The following is a 21000-nucleotide window of genomic DNA, read 5'->3' on the forward strand; positions in this document are numbered from 1 at the left end:
ATAATTTTCAAGAATCAAAGGGTATTTAATGCTATATTAAGCATACATATTGCTAGGTAATGCTAGAACTTGACATTATAATTACATTAGTATCAAGAATGATAACAGTTTATGTGTGCCTGCAAATTAGTGATGATCTTCCAGCTTTGATTAGCAGGAAATATGTTCATTTAAATGACATTAGTTTTGTCCACATAGGTTAAGTAGCACACTCAAGCCCATGTGCAATTCTATACTATGTCTATATTCAGTCTACAATGTCTACATTATATAAAAGGAAAGGAAAAGTCCTTATGTTCAAACAACATGTAATTCAATAAAGAGCTTTGTAGTGATGGTACTAACTACTGCCTCAAGTCCAAGACTCTCAACTACAATAAAGACATATTGGGATCCCTGGGTTTCTCGGCAGTTTAGCCGAGGGTGTGATCCTGGAGACCTGGGACCGAGTCCCAGGTCCGGCTCCATGTGTGGAGCCTGCTTCTCCCTCTACCTGTGTCTCTGCCTCTCTCTCTCTGTCTCTCATGAATAAATAAATAAAATCTTTTAAAAAAATTAAAAAATAAAGACATATTTGTGGAAATAGATATAGGTATCGAATTCTGTCAATGCAGATTATGTGTGGATGTGCGTGTAGGCAGGTAGGTTGATAAGTAAATAGATCCAGAGAGAGAGAATGAGAGATCATATTTTGGCTTGTGTCACATCTTGAAGTTGAGGCCTAAATCTTGACTGTGCATTATAGAGAAAAGTCACCTCTCCAAACCTGCCTATCTGAGCCAAGACAGAAAGTGCTCTTAGTCAAATTCTTATGTCACCTCCTCTATGTCTGCACAGTTCTTAGGTTCAAGAACTCTGTTGCTGAAGAAGGACCAATTGTGACAGTCTAGTGACAGATATTTTCCCTGAAGATATTATAGAGGAAAAATACTGAAGAACTTATAGGAAAGTTTTTATAGATTATTTTCCCTTTCTAATCTAAAATTTGTCAATTTACATTCTTAATAACATGTCTGCTGGAGAATAATGTTTTTGGTAGTGCTTATAAAGCTATAAAGATCCATCTGCTTTTTAATAAATTTGTATATTTTCCTACAAAATGTATCCCTGAAAAATAGTTAGAAAAAAACACAAAATGAGTCCCAGAGAAACTGTTAGAAAAAGACCTTGGAATTTCATTTTTTGAAGGACATTTAATGAAGTATACCATAATCAAAGATATTTTATTATAAAAGTAAATAGAATAAAACATTTAACATTTTCATTTAAATTATAAATGTTAGCAGAAGAAAATGGTGCAAAGTAACCTGTGCCATAAGTAGGGACACAGGACAAATTATACAAATGCCAAGTAAGACTTTTGTGATCTGCAGATTTCTGAAAACAAATTTCAAGATTCTCAAGAGCACCAGATATTTTACTCTTAATGGGTACTTTTTTTTGGCAGATACCCATTTGCAGTTCCCTGAAGCATTTGCATTTCTCCACACTTAAGCTACTTGCCAGATATAAATATGAAAATAGACAATTTCTAATTCAGAGGATTGCCAGGTCAGTGCTTAGTATTACACATTTTAATGCTTGATCATTTAGTATTTCCACAATAATTAAAACCAATTCTTTCAAATTGAATTACTCATTTGATGTGCCTTACGTTAACTGCAAAACCACCTGCTATACTGAAAACACACATCCGAAAGACAGAGGATATCTTTCCCAGGAAAGCCTGCCTTGGAATGATTATTTCTATCTGATGTTATAGAAAAAGCTTTCACAATAGGCACATATCAATTCTACACAATTCAGCTCATCCTTCTATGATTGATGCATAATAGATACTATTATAGTTGTTCCAAACATTCTTGTTCCTCTTTGTCACTCTCTATCATACCATGACTCGAAAGACAATGAGCAAGATACTGCTTTTGAAAAGCTTTGATCTACTGCAGCATCTAGAGGCAGAACTGAAAAGAAAGGGGAATGGAAAGAGATTACAGAAAACCAGTCACTGCTCATTCCCATGCAGAGCATAAAAATATCACCGAGCCAAAGTTTAGAAAAAATGTAGTCCAACTAATGCAAGAAAATGTGTTTGATGTGTTTCTATCAATCATATTACAGTAATAACTATAATTTGAAAATTAAAAAGTTGAATTTTTAATCCTAATATCAACTTTATTTTTTTGTTTTATTTTGCTTTATTGGAACTAAATGTGTTGTATGACAACTGAAAAAACAAGTATTCTATTTTCCCAATGCCTTTTGAATCTAAAACATCAGTGTAAGTAAAAATAAAATAGAAAGTATTAGGAAAAAATGACCAGTGTTATTTCTTCACATGGAAGGCTCTACATTTAACATTCCTCTTATTGCCTGGGGCTCTTCATACTGTCTATAGATTTCTGATGGTATATTTTGAAATGTGATGCTCTGAAAGGTATTTTATAAAGCAAGTTTGCTATTTTTCCTACCATAGTAAAAAATGGAAAGACTTCATCTTATTGCTTGCTCTTTAGAACAAAATATTTTTAAACTTCCACTAGTAGGTTTGATAGTGCTGTATGAACAGAAAATGTCCATTTTTTCCACTAAATTCTTTACTATATTAATTATAACTATTCAAGGCAAAGTTTACTGATTTTAGGATTAAAGACTTACTAATTTTCAAGGCATAACAAATGTGTTTTAAGATAACAAGTTTTCATTGATAACTTTTTAGACTACAGTAGTTTTTTCCTACAGATTTTCTACATTATACTGGAACACCGTCATGCTATTTTTTAAGTGACTATTATAGAGCTCACAGTATATATCATTAACCTAGCGTAGTCAACCTTTAAGTATCATTTCATATATAGTGTAAGAATCTTAAAATAGTATCCATTTCCTTAATTTTATATGCTTTGTCATTCTTTTTACTGCTATATATGTCAGAACTCTACAAGGCATTGTTAGTACTTCAGCATCATCTCTTAAAGCAATTAAGATTATGAAAAATATCTATTATATATTACCATGATTTTTTTAAAGATTTATATTAGAGAGAGAGAGAGAGAGAGAGAGAGAACACGTGTGCACACATGGGAGTGCAGAGGGAGGGGCAGAGGAAGAGAATCCCAAGCAGACTCCCCACTGAGCAGGGAGCCCATGCAAGGCTTGTTTCTACAACCCCCAGACCAGGATCTGAGTCAAAATCAAGAATTGGATGCCCAACCAACTGAGACACTCAGGTGCCCCACATTTTACCATGATTTTTACCCTTTCCACTGTACTATTTCTCTGACTAGTTCTCAATTTCTGTTATCATTTTCCTTTGTTAAAAAGAACTCCCTAAAAAATTCTTTTAGCACAGGCCTGAGACAGTAAATCTTCCAGCTTTTATTTGTTTACCTAACAAAAGTTTTATTTATTTTTAAAGATATATTTTTTAAAGATATATTTCCTAGCTAACAAAGTCTATATTGAAAGATTTTTCTTTCATTAAAGATATCATTTCATTTTTTTCTGGGCTGTATACTTTCTAAGTAAAAGTCTGATGAAATTCTTACCTTTGCCCCTTTTTTGTAGTTTTTTTCTTCATTTACTTTCTTTCTTTCTTTTTTTTTAAATCACTGAGTTTTAGCTATTTGACTATGATGTGTGTGTTTTTGGGAAACTACAAGCTGAGCCGAAATCAACAATTAGACACATAACCACCTGAGCCATGCAGGCACCCCTTATTTATAGTGTTCTTCTTTGATATTTAAGAAAGTTCCTTCCAGCCAGCTGAAACCTCCAATCTGCTTCTATATGATGCTCAGTTTTTCAATAGTTGTTAATTATAGTTATTTAAAAATTTAACATCATTTCAATAACTGGGTCATTTTGAAACCAGATTTTTTTATTACTTTACCTCTTGATTATTGATTGGTTTTCCTATTTATCTCATTAATTTTTTACTAAGTGCTGGGTATCATATGTGGAATATAGAGACCAAGCAAGGTAGCAGTTATGGTTTAAAAGCAGTATAACTTTTCTTTTGTCATGCTGCCAGTGTGACGAACTGCTATTCTAAACAGGAGTTTGGCTTTCTGTAGATTTTGTTATTTATGTCATAACCTTCTCTTTGCCACAGATTTTAAATACCTATAGCCATTAGCTATTGTTACCTTGTTCTTAGATTGGGACCTGAGGTACTTAAAGTTTTTTTCAGTATTCCAGCTTCACCTTCGTGATCAGCAATATCTGTAAGATTTGCAAATAATTTGCCATTCTGGATTTTGTCTTTTAACTTTCTAGATGATATTCTATGATCAAAAAAAGTTTTTAATCTTCATACACAATAAAAATTAGACTTAGAGAAACACCTCAACATAATAAAGGCCATATATGGAAAACCCACAGCTAACAGCACACTCAATGGTGAAAAACTGAGAGCTTTTCCCCTAAGAGAAGAAAGAAAAGGACGTCCACTCTCACCACTATTAACCAACAAAGTACTGAAAGTCCCAGCCACAGAAATCAGACAAGAAAAATATAATAAAAGGCATCCAAATTCATAACAAAGAAGTCAAACTTTCACTCTTTGCTGGTGACATGAATCTATCTATAGAAAACGCTAAAGACTCCACCGATAAACTACTAGAACTGATACATTAATTCAGTAAGGTCACAGGATGCAAAATTAATATACAGAAACCTGTTGCATTTCTACACACTTAATAATGAGTAGCAGAAAAAGAAATTAAGAATCCTATTTACAACTACAGCAAAAATAATAAAATACCTAAGAATAAACATAACCAAGCAGGTAAAAGGCCTATACTCTGAAAACTATAAGACATTGACAACACAAAATGAAAATGACACAAATAGAAAGATATTCCATACTCATGGATTGGGAGAATAAATATTGTTAAAATGCCCAAAATTATCCAAAGCAATCTACATATTTAATGTAATCTCTATGAAAATACCAATAGCATTTTTCACAGAACTAGAACAAAGAATCCTAAAATTTGTACGGAACCACAAAAGGCTCCAAATAACTAAAGCAATCTTTTGAAGAACAAAACTGGAAGTATGACAATCCCAAATTTCAAGATAGGCTATAAAGCTGTAGTTATAAAAATAGTATGGTACTGGCACAAAAACAGACACACAGATCAATGAAATAGATCTGTGAGCCCAGATATAAACCTACAGTTATATAGTCAATGAATCTATGACAAAGGAGGTAAGGATATGCAATGGAAAACAGTCTCTTCAACACATGGTGCTGGGAAAACTGGACAACTATATGCAAAAAGACTGAAACTGGACCACTTTCTTGCACCATACAAAAGAATAAATTCAAATCAGATTAAAGACCTAAATGTGAGACCTGAAAACACAGAAATCCTAGAAGACAACATAGGCAGTAATCTCTCTAAGATCTGCTATGATCACATTTTTCTAGAAATGTCTTCTAAGGGAAGGAAAACAGAAGCAAAATTAAAGCATTGGGACTACATCAAAATAAAAAGCTTCTGCAAAGGAAAGGAAGCAATTAAGAAAACTAAAAGACAATCCACTGAATGGAAGAAGATATTTTCAAATGATATATATGATGAGGGTTAGTATACAAAATATATAAAGAACTTATACAACTCAACACCAAAATTACAAATAACCCAAATATCAAATAGGAAGACAACATGAACACACATTTCTCTAAAGGAGACATATAAATGGTCAACAGACAAAGGAAAAGATGCTCAATCTCATCAATCATTAGGGAAATGAACAATAAAACTAAAATGAGATTATCTCATACCTGTCACAATGGCTACAATCAAAAACACAAGAAATAATAAGTGTTGGTGAGGATGTTGCAGAAAAGGAACCCTCCTCCACTGCTGGTGGGAATGCAAAGTGGGACAGCCACTGTGGAAAACAGTATGGAGGTTGTTCAAAAATTTAAAGGTAGAACCACCCTACAACTCAGTAATTACAGTACAGGGTATTTGCCCAAAGAGTACCAAACACAAATTTGAAAGCATAACATATTCTTATGTTTATAGCAGCATTATACAATAGCCAAATTATGGAAGCAACCCAACTGATGAACAAAGAAGTTTTATATATATATATATATATATATATATATTTATTTTAAAATGTGCATTTTTTTAAAAATTACTTAAGGTCTTCAAGTTATATAGATCAAGTCAGAATGTTCATTTCTTTTTTTTCCCCCAGAGTCAGTTTCCGTAGTTTGTGCATTTCTAGGAATTTTACTATTTCGTTTAAATTACCTAATTTGCTGGCATATGAGTTTATATAGGATTCTTCCAAAATCCTTTTTTGCTCCTACAGGGTCAGCCCTATAAATTCCCCTCTTTCATTTGATTCCAATAATTTGAGTCTTTTTTACTCCTGTCAATCTAGATAAAGTTTTGTTAATTTTAACAACTTTTTCAAAGAACCAACTTTTTGGTTTCATTGATTTTTCTCTATTGCTTGCCTATTCCCTATTTCTTTTATTTCTGCTCTAATCTTTATTTCTCCTCTTTGTATTAAAGGTGTAGTTTTTTTCAGTGTTCAAAAGTGAAAGTTTAGGTTGTTAATTTTCAAGCTTCCTTTCTTTTTAATATAGGCATTTACTACTATAAATCTACCACTACTGGTTAGTTTCATCCAATAAATTTTAGTGTGTTATCTTTGTTTTTATTTATTGTATAATATTTTCTTATTTCCCTTTTGATTTCTTCTTTGACTCACTGGTTATTTAGGAGTGTGTCATTCAATTATCAAATAATTATGAGTTTCCAAATTCTTCCAGCTATCATGTTTGGTTGTTTTTTCTTTTTTCTTTTTGTTTTTTGGTTTTTCTTTTTTTGATTTGAGAGAGAGAGAGAAACAGAGCATGTGCATACAGATGCGCTCAAGAAGGAGAAGGGCAGAGGGAGAGGGAGAAAGAAGTAGCCTTCTGCTGAGAAGGGAGTCCAATATAGGGCTTGGTCTCTGGACCCTGAGATCATGATCTAAGCCAAACTTAAGTCTCAAGAGTCAGGCACTTAACCAACTGAGCCACCCCAGGCACTCCAACCAGCTGGGAGTCTCTAATTTCATGCCATTGTGACCAGAAAACATACTTTGTATGATTTCTATCCTTAAAGTCATTGAGATTTGGGGCACCTGGGTGGCTCAGTTGGTTAGCAGACTGCCTTTGGCTCAGGTCATGATCCCAGGGTCCTGGGATCAACCCTGCGTCTAGTCCCTGCTCAGCAGGGAGTCTGCTTCTCCCTCTGACTCTGCCCTTCCCCCCCATTCATGATCTCTGTCTCTATAAATAAGTAAAATCTTAAAAAAAAAAAAAAAAAGAAAGAAAAGAAAAGAAAGAAAGAAAAGAAAAAAATGTAATTGAGATTTCTTTTATGACCTAGCATATGGTCTATTCTGGAGAATGTTTTGTGTGCACTTGAGAAGAATGCATATTCTGCTTTTGTCGGGTAGAACGTTCTAAAAATGTCTGTTGGTTCTAGTTGCTTTATAGAGCAGTTTAAGTTTCTATTTTCTGATCTCCTGTCAGATTTTCTACCCATTATTGCAAATGGGATATTCAAGTCTCTGATTATTATTGTTGAATCATTTACTTCCCTGTTTTTGCTTCACATACTTCAGTACTCTTATTATTTACTGAATACATGTTTATAATCACTACACCCTCCTGACATATTGACCTTTTTATCAATATACTCCCATTTCTTTATATTCTTATAATTGGGGGAGAGGGCAAAACTGAAAATTTTATATAATACAGAGTATTATTCCACCCCTTTCCATGGGGCTTGTTATTATCATTATTTGCTTGGTCATCTAGTGACTAGATTATTTTAATGAAGTTGATCTCCCCACACCAAGAGCATCAGCTTCTGATGTTGTTCCTCAAAGGAGTACATCAGGTATACCCACACTCAGACTGAAATGACAGTGGTACTAGTGGGACTCTTTTCATCTATTTCCCCTAACCGCCTCTAAAAGTTAAACTGTACCAATTACCAGCTAGCTGATCTATTGTTTTTAATAATGCCCAGGGCATAAATTGTTCTACAAACTAATCCAATCAAACATGACTTCTCTGAAGTTAACAGTTTCTTTTTTTTTTCAATTTATTAATTCCTGCTGTTCTTTTTTTTTTTTAAGATTTCTTTATTTATTTATGATAGAGAGAGAGAGAGAGAGAGAGAGAGAGGCAGAGACACAGGAGGAGGGAGAAGCAGGCTCCATGCCAGGAGCCCGACGTGGGACTCGATCCCGGGACTCCAGGATCACGCCCTGGGCCAAAGGCAGGCGCTAAACCGCTGAGCCACCCAGGGATCCCCAAGTTAACAGTTTCTGATAAGCATTTCATTTTGTTCTGATGCCAGGACTTCTATTCTGTTCCATTATTCCCTAAATTCTCTCCTTCAAACTACCTGACCTACAGTTTAGCCTGTAGCTTGAATCTCCTCCCATATGGCTTCACCACAATCTCCACTATTCTTCAGAGTGCCTTCAGGCTTAAATTTCTTCACTCTGTTGCAAATGAAATAAGTTCCTTAGGAAGAAATTAGTAGGAAACTGGTTTTGCTTTTTTTGTGGGTTTTGTTTTGCTTTGTTGTTTTGGCCTGTTTCTCCCCTTGGACAAAATCTCTGAGCTAAAGTTCTGAAGTTGATGTGGGGGCAATGGCAGTCTTCTGAGTGACACTCTGCTCTAGAAATCCAGCATTTTATAGGTGGGGGGCAAGAGTATAGGGTTCTCTTAACTTGCCGATCTTAGTAAGAAAGCACCAGCTCCAAAGTCAGGGCAAAAGTGACCAGGGCTCCAGTATTTTAGCATGTTGCACCAAAGGCAGACCCTCTGTTCAATGAGTAGGGGCTGAGTAGAAGAAGAGACCCTCTACCTCTCAACTGTATTCATCCAGGACTTAGCCTCAGTAACAGGTAGCTGATCACTGAAATAGGAAACACTGATTCTCTACTCATCCTGGGAAGAAAGTCTCCCTCTGGGAGCTAGGAGAACAATATCTGAAGTCCTTGAAGGCAGTAGTGTGGAATAGAGCATCTGCTTCACAAACCTGGGAATGGGCAGCAAAAGAGGAATACTAGTTCAAATATTAAAAACTCACTTTTATTACTAAATTTTAGGAGGCGTTCTTGAACAGATGTTTCTTCACTCACTATTTACCTTTGGGACCATTTCCAGAGATGTTAAGTGTTTGTTTGTTTTAAAAACAGTTTTCACCAGGTTCACTGGAAAACAGGTAGCATAGCTCCTCATGCTATCATTTGGAAGTTTATCACTGGATTTCTGCTTGTAAGGTATTCACCTCTGTCACCTCCATTCTGTCAGGATAGAAGAGTTGTTTTGTTCTTTTTCTCTGAGAAACAACTAAGGAATTGAGTCAACTTGCTTTACCTTATATCCCCAGCTTTCTAACAGATTCACCCCAAATCATGATATTGTAGGTTGTCGGATTTTTTACATGATTAGGTTGGGGTGATACATTCTTTACTTTCTACATCCTAAGTTGTTATTTGTTTTTATTTTTCATATTAAGTAGATTTTATTTAGCTCTCCTACTTTGTAGATGGTAAAACTATAATGGGTGCAGTTAAGGAGGCAGAATGAGAAAATAACAAAACTATCCTAAGCTTTCTATATCTAAAGAATATTCTTGAGTACAAATATGCCCAGACATTATTAAATAAGCTATGTTTTTGATTATCCTTTGAATTTCTAGTGTGTTCAGAAATAGATGATTAATTCAATTATTTATTTAGCAAACATTTCTATACATGATACTCTGTGCTGCGGTTGTCAGGGAGTAAACCTTAAGTCTTATCTTTCAGAAGATCATAGTCTACTAGAAGAAATGCATGTAGACAGAAAACTAAAGAAAGATTCAACAGCCACTCACCCATCCTGTGATCCTGTCCCTGCATGGTCCACTCCGACTCCCCAAGTAAAACCAGTTTCATGAGTTTCCCAGGCCTCCAGCCAATGGGCTTTAGTGAGCTAGATGAGATGCAGCGCTTTCCCGGGGCCCCACAGGTCTGTGTGTCTGTCCCTAGTACTCTGTAAGGCTGGATAAGGAGGAAGAGCCTGTCCAGAATCTCTACAGGACAGGAAAACAAGGGGAAATCTCAACATAGAGAAACTCTACGATGAAAATGAAGATAAAGCTGGAAATTGAGGGAAAGCCAGAAGAGTTAAGTAGAGCCTAAAGACGAAGAAAAATCAGATGAGGAAGAAAAGCTGAAGTAGAGGGGAAGCCAGGGCATAATGGAAAGCTCCACAATGAGGGACAGCCAGATGATAAGAAACATCCAGAAGATGAGGAAAAGCAAGAAAGTAGGGCAAGTCTGAAAATAAGGGAAAACCAAAAAATGAAGGCAAGCTAGAATCTGTCAAAGGCTGAGAGTGAGTTGTGAGTTGCCAACAAGTGCCTACCTGAAGATTACATACCCAAGAAAGCAAAAAGAAAAACAGATAGGGGGATGGATGATTCCCCCAAGGACTATCAGGAGGATTTAGAGGAAAGGCACTTGGGCAGTGAGGAGATGATGAAGAATGCGGAGATATATCAAGGGCTCAGGAAGAGCTAAGAAAAAAAAAAAAAGGTGGTTTTCATTGGATGCAAGGAGATGTACAAGATCCATTCACTCCAAGGAAGCAACGAGGTATCAGAGGAATGCAGGACAGAGGTAAGGGCCAAAGGGGCTTACATGATATCCCATATCTTTAATAACCTGACTCTTCAATTCTAATTTCTCTGAAGAGAATACTGCTGACCCTGCTTTCCCTGGAAGGCATTTGCCAGGCTATGTGCTTTAACCTTAAGCTGATAACTTTGCTTTAGGTGTCACTCTTGTTGCCAGCAGCCTTTGAATCTGACTACAGTGGTCTCTGTCTTTCTGTAGGGGATTTTCACCCATGTACATAAAGAAGATGTATATGGTACACTGTAAAATAACAATAAAGAAAAACAGTTTTTAGAAGCACAAAAAAGAAGACAGACTCAATAAAGAGGTAGCATAAGCTTAGTCTGAAGACTGAATGAAAGTTTTTATGGCAAGAAATATTGGGAAAGTCCAGTGAAATAAAATCTGAACAAAAACACAGAAACAGAGAATTACTGGATAATTTCTAGAAGATTTTAATGAGTGTGAGACAAATATAAGATATGGAGACAGGAAATAAGACCAGAAATGTTAAGTCAAGGCAAATGAAAAAGGACACTATGTCTTGATAAGGAGTTTTGATTCTAGTATATTGACCAGAAAAGCCATGGTGGTTATTTTAGCACAGAAGTAGAATGACCACTTATTTTTTAGTTATTATTTTACAAAATCACTGGTTTCAATGTGATAGATGGTTTTGGATAAGGAGTAGCTGCTGGTGGTAGTGATACCAATGTAAAGGTTCTAATAAATAGTAGGTAGGAACACCTGGGTGGCTCAGGTCAGTTAAGCATCCAATTCTTGGTTTCAACTCAGGTCATGATCTCAAGGTTGTGAGACTGAGCCCTGCATAAGGCTCCACACTGGGCATAGAGCCTGCTTCAGATTCTTGCTCTTCATCTCCCTCTGGCCCTCCCCACTTTCATACTCTCTAAAAAAATTAAAATAAAATAAAAATAATAAAAATAATAAACAGTAGGTAAATGTATCCACAGGTAAAATCTTCTACCAACTTATACGACAAGAAAGTTTATGCCTTGGTTTTCCTGGAAAATTATTTTAACTTCTTTTTAAAAATGCAGATAATTAGCCATAGAAACATTTTTACAAGAAACGTCTACTCTAGCAAAGAAAACAAAAACAAAATCAAGCTATTGAAACTACACCAAACAAAAGGCTTTTGCACAGAAAAGAAACCATTAACAAAACAAAAAGGCAACTTACTGAATGGGAGAAGATACTATCTGACAAGGAGTTAATACCCAAAATATATAAAGAACTTATATAACTCAACACCCAAAAAAGTCTGGTTAAAAAATGGGCAGAGGACCTGAGTATTCAGGTCCTCAATCTCAAGTCATGACATTTTTTTCAAAAACACACAGATGGCCAACAGACACAGAAGATGTTCAACATCACTAATCATTAGGGAAATGCATATCAAAACAACAAAGAGATATCACTTTACACTTGTCAGAATGGCTGAAATAAAAAACGCACGAAATAACAAATGTTGGACAGGATGTGGAGAAAAGGAACCCTCATGTTATGTAGCCACTGGGGGAAACAGCACGTACATTTCACAAAAAAAAGAAAAAAAAAAAAAAAAAAGAAGAATGGCCATAGGATCCAGTAATCCCATTACTGGATATTTACCAAAGAATACAGAAACACTACTTCCAAAAGATACATACACCCCTGTGTTTATTGCAGGATTATTTAAATAGCCAAATTGTGGAAGCAACCCAAGTATCCATCCATAGATGAATAGATAGAAAAAAATGTGGTGTACACACACACATACACACGTATGTAAACAGAATATTGCTCAGCCATAAAAAAGAATAAAATCTTGCCATTTGCAACAACATGAATGGACCTAAAGGGTATAAAGCTAAATGAATCATTCAGTTAGAGAAAGACAAATACCATATGATTTCACTCATATATGGAACTTAAGAATCAAAGGGAAAAAAAGACAAAAAAAAAAAACAAAAACAGACTCAATATAGAACCGGTAGTTATGAGAGGGGAGACGAGTAGGGGGATGGGTGAAATATATAAAAGGGATTAAGAGTAGTAGCTTATGTTGATAAGCACTGAGAAATGTATAGAATTGCTGAACCATATTGTACACCTGAAACCAATAAACAATGTTAATTATACTTGGATAAAAGTAATAAGAAAGCAGACAGTAATAGCTACCTCATAGAGTTTCAGTGGGTGACTAAATAGCATGCACATCAACTCAAAAAATGACAGCTTGTTGCTATCTATTTTTGAAGTTATCTGGATTAACAGAAATGAATTCAATAATCCACAGAGAGTATATAATAGATTTGAAGTTAAATCTAAAGAAGTGCTTCAAGGTACGTTTTTGTGGGTTAACAAAATACTTCAACTTTAGGTCAAGTTTGATACTTTGAGGTAGCAGAGCAGAAAAATATCTAAATAGAGTTTCATATTTGCACTTTCAAAGTCCGTTCTCACATCTCGTCTGATCAAATTCACAGCCATCCTTTGAAGCAGATATTACCACCCTCATTTTATAAGGCTTATAACTTGTCTGAACATGGTCAGTCACAAAGTATGTATAGTTCCAGAACTGATCTTGCATGTCTAGCTTCTGACTCTCAGTCTACAAGTCTGCCATATCCAATCTGTTCAGAGGCTCCACATTCATCCTTCTTTCTGGAACTTACCCCGGACTTCAATAAAATAGATCCATGAAATACTGCACATGGAAGGAACTCTGATACACAGTTTTTTGACTTTGAAAGCACTTACAGTAGTTTATCACCTGAGTAGATAAACATTTCCAAGAGGGAGACAAATGTTCAAAACCTACAATGAAATCAAACTTTTGAGTATACAATTCAACTAAATAATTTGGAGATATAGCTGATATTGACTTTTTTGAGTTGGTGTTAAAACTATGATGCTGCTATGACATTAAACCAATCAATTTTAAAAGGTTACTGTTATTTCTAAAAACTGAGCCAAACATGATCAGTGCTGTCTTGAATAATAGTTATGCTCAGGGAAAAAAAAAATGCACATCCATCTTGTCAGCTCTATGCCAATTTGAAAAAATAAAGTTTAAAATGAAGCCCCCAAAATTATGCTTTATATTTTTTAACCCTTTTATCAAGTGAGCACTAAATATTTTTTCTTGGGTTTAAAAGATAAATATTCTCCTATATGTAGAAAGTTGGAGCATATTAGCAGTATTTTGTTACCAACTCCATGATACGATATATCTTGAAAAACCTATTCCTCTAGTGACAATAGTACTCAGTCATGTGCTTAGTCAGTTTCACCATCTGTAAAAATGGAGTTTATTTTTTCACATGAGTTAATAGTAACATTTGGCAGTTTCTTGTCATTTAGGAACCTCAAAGCATTCCCAAAGTACCACTTTTTCTATCATAAGAAAAATTTATCCTCAAGCTAGTTTCTATTTCACTCTCATCCTCCATGAAATTATCATGGACATGATATGTGCTCAGGCACATAACCTCTCTGGGCCATGGAAAATAACAGCAGTAGGATGTGGAATTCATCTAAAAGGTGTAATTACACATTAAATGATGCTGGACATCTGCAGCATATCATTGTAATTAATCAAAAGTGGGTAAGTGTGAAAATATTAAGAGGATAAGCATGTTCTGTCTCTTGCATTTTCCCCCTCCATTTAAATAGAAAACAAACAGCCTGGTAGAATGAGTAAGTTATGAAAAGATTTAAAGGAAGGAAACTCTTGAATCCTCAGAGTTCTTATATATAAATAGCTCTCAAGAGAACTGATTCTAGGTAAAACCTTTATTGATAGGTCCAAAATTTTCTCCAAAGTGGAGGAGATAAATGACAGAAAAAAGAAAAAGAATAAGAAAATGGAGGAGAGAGGCACATCAGGGAGTTTCAGGCTACTGGCCAACCTTTTTGTTCTTGTTGTTGTTGTTTTAAGATTTTATTTATTTATTCATGAGAGACAGAGAGAGAGAGAAGCAGAGACACAAGCAGAGGAAGAAGCAGGCTCCATGCAGGGAGCCCGACGTGGAACTCGATCCTGGGTCTCCAGGATCATGCCCTGGGCCGAAGGCGGCGCTAAACCACTGAGCCACCCAGGGGTCCCCCACTGGCCAACCTTTGAAGAAAGTTAAATGATCAAAAATAATTCTAACATTCTTTGCTTATCCAGTTCTGGGAAAAACTATTACAGATGCAAAGAGATCCAGGGAAAATAATCCAATATAAATTCCAAGATTATGTGCATTTTATATATATATATCTGGACCCTCCCCCGCTCCAGAAGTTTAACTACATTGGTAGAATTTCAGATGCTCGGGTATCTACATGGAAAAAGAATCTAAGTTATTAAACGACTGTGGGGCACCTATCATATTACCAGCACTGTTCTCAATACTGGAAATACAGAGATGAGAAATATGTGGTCCTTGCCCTTGATAAACTAAGAATCCATGCAGCATGTTAAAGCATACCAACCAACAATCAAAAAGTATAATAAACTATTACAATAGTGATCTGAACAAATCATCATCAGGACACAGAGAAATAAGTGCTTACCTCTTTAGCCTAGAGGAAGCAGAAATGAAGAATAAGCAGCCTCTCGGAGGAAGTGGCACTTGAGCTGGCATTTGATAGATGAATAGTTGTCTTCAGGTAGGCCTGGGAAAGAGGTCCTTCATAAGCTCTACATATTCTTTGAAATGCTTAATGTCACATCAAACATGTTTAAAACGTACCTATATCAGATATTAAAGTTTACTTTATAATTTACACATAATCATAAGAGTTGGACTGCATTTGCCACAATACTGTAATGCTACATTTTGTAGACCATGAATTACATGTTAATTAATTCTGTGATTTTTTTTCATATATTTAACACCACATATTACATGTCCCCTTTCTCCAACATTTTCCTAGACTCTTGGAAAACTCAGTCTCCAAATACTGTTCCTGAGGTACCAGATGAAAAATAATGACTAGGGCAAATGCCTACCAGCCACAGGGTTTGGTGGGGAAAAGCAGTTCCGGGAAAATGTGTATTTGAGTTAGAAAAACCTCTTTTGGTGGAGGGGAAGGGTAGAGGAAGAGGGAGAGAGAGCGACTCTTAAGCAGGCCCCGTGCCCAGGGCAAAGCCTGATGCTGGGGCTTGATCTCACAACCCCAAAAGAACCAGGACCCGCCTGAGCTCAAATCAAGAGTCAGAGGCTTAACCCACTGAGCCACCCAGATGTCCCTAGTTAGAAAATCTCTTAAATAAGATCACTGATTAACCCTTTGTAGATAAACTCATTATGATGCTCACATAAGTCATTCTCTCTATCCTGTGGTCAGATGTCATCAGCAAAATTACCAAGAGAGTTGACTCTGATAATTTATTTCCTTACAGTGATCCCATGGTCTGTGATCATGGAGGAGTCCCCTAGTCTTCAACCTTTGTCTCTGTATTCATAAAATAAGTATAGTACTACAATACTATAAAAGTGAAGTATCTAAAGTTTCATAAGTATGATTCTAGAGATGTAAAGCAGTATATGCAGCCACAATAACCCAGGGCTTTTTATCTAGCATTCTTCTTTGAACCCAGGAATGGCAAACGTTCTTAAAATATTATCCTTTGCTAGGGATGCCTGGGTAGCTCAGCGGTTGAATGGCTAACTTCGGCTCAGGGCCTGATCCCAGAATCCCAGAGACGAGTCTCGCGAGCATCAGGTTCTCTGCATGGAGCCTGTTTCTAGCCTCTGCCTCTCTCTGTGCATCTCTCATGAATAAATAAATGAAACCTTAAAAAAAAAAAGTTACCTTTTCTAGAAAAATAGCATGTAACAAGAAGATAAGGACTCCTCCCTTTTTAAGAAATCCCTGAAAGAGAACATGAGAGAATCCTCTAACTCTGGGAAACGATCAAAGGGTAGTGGAAAGAGGGGGGGGGGGTTGGGGTGACTGGGAGGGGGGCACTTGACGGGATGAGCACTGGGTGATATGCCATATATATATGCAATTGAACTCCAATAATAAAAGAAAAAAAGTTTTTAAAAAAATTCCCTGAATTTTTAAAATATAAAATACTTGGGAAATGTTGATTTTCTTTGTGGATTATCACATGTAAAATCATATTGAGTAATGTCTGGATGCTCCTGACTTCGAACATTTGGGGGGGGGTGGCGGGCAGCAGGGACTTCTTTTTTTCCTTCTGAATGGGTTTTACAAACGCAGTGCTGCTTTCCAGAGTGGAGGGCGCCAGGACGGCGAGCCTGTCAGGGCAGAGAAGCCAGAGGAGCTCCTGGAGCCTCCCGGCCCACGGATGCCCTCAACTCACCTGTGGCTACAGCTGCTGGGAGGGCCCCGGGGGACGTTCAAACAGGCCCAGGCCTACACCTATCGTTCATGCACAACCGTGTGCCAAGAAATCTGAAACTACCTTCCCAGGGGACCACAGACTGGACACGGCTTGGCCTCTTTGGGCCCTAAGAGCGTTAAGGCCACGCAGGAGGGGTAGGGCCGTTTCCATCCGTCCAAAGGCCGGGTCTCACCAGCTGCCTCTGCCCCTGTCGGGCCGCCCTTCTTCGGGAGTCCGGCGGCCAAGCGGCGAGTTCGAGAAGCTCGTGCAGGAGCCAGCCAGGTCCCTCCTGGCTCTTCAACACGCTCTCGGGCGGTCCTTCGCCACTCGGAGAACAGCCACCAACGGCAGAAGGCAGAGATCAGCGCCCAGAGGTAGAAGACCGGGAAGTAGGTGACGGAGAAGGTCACGACCCCCGGCCTTCAGCGGGCTGTGGCGACAGAGGTGGACTGCGCAGGCGCGGCCAGCCACCGCGGCGCCAGCGGCGGGCGGAACCGGAAGCACCGCGCGGTGCACGCAGCACGCCGGCCGCCCTCAGCCGCGGCTTCGGCTACCTCAGTCGGCCTGCGAGGGGCCAGGGCGGCTTGGCCCCTGCGAGCTTCAGGGAGGACGACCCACAGAAGCTGGGAAGGCCACCTCCCCAACAGCTTTTGTGCTGGGCAGCCAAAGCCGAGACACAGTAAGGTCCTCCAGTCTGCTGCCTCATGGAAGAACGGGAGAGGGAACCGTCTCTCGGTGTGGCCTAGGCCAGGATGATCCCACGTGGTCACCTGCGCCCAGGTGGGTAGCCTCCCTACCTTTGCAGAAGGCGGGGCTGCCAGAGCAGTGCATGGAGCCGAGGAGGTGGCGTCAGTCACCTGTTGCCATGGCCACAGGGTGCCCCACGTCATCCACAGCCTGCCCCGGCTGGCCTGAGTCCCGCCCTAGCCGATCCCCTCAGCGCCACTGGCTCCGCTCCAGCCGGCATCCGTGTCCGGTCGGCAGTTAACTATGCAATGCGATGCGTAAGCTTAGTCCAAACTTTGAGAAATTGGGTTGGTGCTTTCCATGTAACTGGAGTGACAGCAGTATGGGCTGAGGAATTCAGCATGGCGGAACATGGTTAATGCTGTTAATGTGGTGAATAAGTAAATATCTAAAAGCAAGATGAGCAGAAACTTTAACTGTGTAAGCCAAATATTTTGCAGTGGAAGTATCTTGTCTAATTGACATGTGCATAACCAGCAACGTTTGCTACATGTTGCAGCCCCAACAAACTCGCACTCTAAAAATCCCATCGAAACTGAAAAGCAGTTCTGTTTCCTGCACTTACTGTTATTGTTGTTGTCGCTAGTTTAAGGGGTTACAAATTATGTACCTCAAGCACCAAAAAGCATTAAATGATAGTGAGAAGTCTCTCTCCCATCTCTGACCCCCAAGGGGCATGTCACGTCTTTCTCATCTCACATCTTCCCAGTCCCATCCACTCCCTCCTAACACACATACACACAAGCCACCACCTTTTGAGGCCAACATTAAACATTTTGGTTGAATAATCAGAACTTGTATAGTCACCTGCAGGAGAAAACTGATGTACTTTTTATTAATTAAGAGAAATTAATTACAGAAGCAGTCCCTAGAAAAGAGAGGAAGGAAAGAGATGTGGAACCAATCCAAGGACCCTATCTTGGTTAGAGCCATCACTTTTTTTTTTTTTTTTAAATATTTATTTATTTATTTATTTGAGAGAAAGAAAACAAGAGGGTGAAGTAGAAGCAGACTCCCCAGTGAGCAGGGAGCCAGATGTGGGGCTTGATCCCAGGATCATGACCTGAGCCTATGGCAGATGCTTAACCCACTGAGCCACCCAGGCACCCCTAAAATCATTATCTTTAATAAATTATTCTCTAAGAAGAAATTATTGTAGTTAACGTTCTGTGTGTCTGTTGCTGTTGTTGTTGTTTTTTTTTATAAGGAAAATCCAAAACATTCTGAAAATTGATGGCATTGGGTTTATGCACAATGTAAAATTTTCTCATAGGAAGTAATGTCCAAATCCCATCACCACCTTTTTTATTTTGTAGATGAGGAAATATTAGCTTATTGAGGTATAACTTTGGTCACCTCTGTAAGCTAGGAATAATCAACGTAATTTATTCTGATTGGCAATTATAAAAATGTATTTGTTGAATGAAATTAACAATTATGTAAGAAGAAAGGTTGTTTTAATAAATCAGTATAAAAATATTTTTCAGGTTTCTTTGTGATAAAGTAGAAATAAATTGCAACACTGTTCAGTTATTGGACTATTTATGTTATTTTATTGACCGAGTCATTCTTGTTTCCAAAACCAGTGTTTGTTATTCCACTCACATTATTCATTATTTAGATCTGCCCAAGCATCCACTATACAGCCTAGCACATGGTAGGTGCCAAGTGAATATTTGCCAAGAGACGAATTATGTATCACAAAATTATGTTTTGTTTGACAGTCATTATCATCCAGTACTTTTAGGTGTTTTACTAATACAGAGATAGCATTTGTTTATTGTATAAAATTAATCCAAATGGAAAATGTTATAGTGATTTTTTTTCAGTTTAATATTCTATGAAATAATGTAATTAGAAAATTACAAAAACAGGCAATTAATACCATTGCCAGAATGAGTACATTCCTCAGAGCACTGTATGTTTCTTAGTTTGAGATTTTTTTTTTCACAGAAAAATGAAGCATGGATAAGTTATAACCCAACTGCAACATATTTCCCCAAACTTTTCTTGTGCTTTCTCTCAGCAAAACCTTTTTGGTTGTTATTGCTTCTGGACTTTATCACCCACAATCACAGTACCATGATCATCAATTAAAACTTCCCACGTTGTCTTTACTGCAATCCAATTCCTACCGTGTCTTTAATGTCCAGCTGAAATCCTTCCTCTTCTAGGAAGCCTTCCCTTCAACACTCAGCCTGCAGCAAACTCTTTCCTTTGAACTTTCAGAATAGTAATGACACTCACCACATACTTAACATTCTTTGTATTTTGACGTTGTTGGCTAAGTTTTCTGTGCACACTCCTGACCATTCTGGTTAGAGACCACTCTGACTTCAAGAGTAGAAACAACTACAGAGGTGTGTCACTTCAATCTTATTTTGTATGAAAGTAGAAACTGAGGCTCATCCAGAGGGATTAAGCAAATGGCCTAAATTCACAGTTTTATGATAGAATGAAAAGATCTTGTTTGCCATTCCTTCTGCATCATTATTGCATACTTAGCAAATTTGGGTCTTTGCATATCTTCATGTCTACATACTAAGCATGGTGGTTTTGTACGTATTACAATTTTGGGTTTGCTGTTGTTCTGTTGTAAACTTGATATAAAACATACATCCCACTATTGATTTTAAAAATATTTGCTCAATGATTTGATAGGTATTTGTGGTAATGTGCTTTCATATGGTGAACACATAGGTGTTTTTTCAAGGCTCTTTGGCAACAGTCTATCCATATATTTTGACAGTCTCACCACAACTGATACATTTTATAAAACAAGTTCTATGTCAAAACAAATAGAAAAGGAGACAAGAAGCCTAGAAAATTGAGATAATTTAAAATTTTTTAAAGTGATAAAGGCACAATTTTTTACACCAGGCCATCCCTCTCTACCACACCCAGCAAAAGAACTGGAGATGCACACACTCAAAACTGTGATGTGATAAATGCATACAAAATAACCTTGAGTATACAGAAAACAGGAGAGAGGAAGAAGATACTGGCCAAGAGTTCACTGGTCTATAACAAGATTATTTATTTGAACCTATATGAAAAAAAAAAAAAGGGTTTCCTTTTAAATATTCAAAAGATGTTCTGACATTTTGAGCCAAAAGGAGACCTTTAACAGATGCTGAGCCAGGGCCAGGACCTCTACCCTCACACCTGCCCTTCATCCTCCACCAGTTCCAAGTCCT

At 37.5% G+C, this 21000-nt stretch overlaps 1 long non-coding RNA gene and 1 pseudogene across 1 annotated transcript; one reads left to right on the forward strand and one right to left on the reverse strand.

Moving 5' to 3' along the window:
• The first annotated feature begins 9946 nt into the window (after nucleotides 1-9946).
• LOC121497740 lies at nucleotides 9947-10751 on the forward strand (annotated as a pseudogene).
• Nucleotides 10752-15273: 4522 nt separating this feature from the next.
• Nucleotides 15274-17420, reverse strand: LOC121496697. The gene is made up of 3 exons (XR_005989313.1): nucleotides 17250-17420; nucleotides 16519-16578; nucleotides 15274-15375 (listed from the first exon to the last, which is right to left on the reverse strand). It is a non-coding gene; the product is annotated as an uncharacterized LOC121496697 (long non-coding RNA).
• Nucleotides 17421-21000: the final 3580 nt, after the last annotated feature.

Source organism: Vulpes lagopus, chromosome 8 (assembly GCF_018345385.1).
Source record: "Vulpes lagopus strain Blue_001 chromosome 8, ASM1834538v1, whole genome shotgun sequence".
NCBI lineage: Eukaryota > Metazoa > Chordata > Mammalia > Carnivora > Canidae > Vulpes > Vulpes lagopus.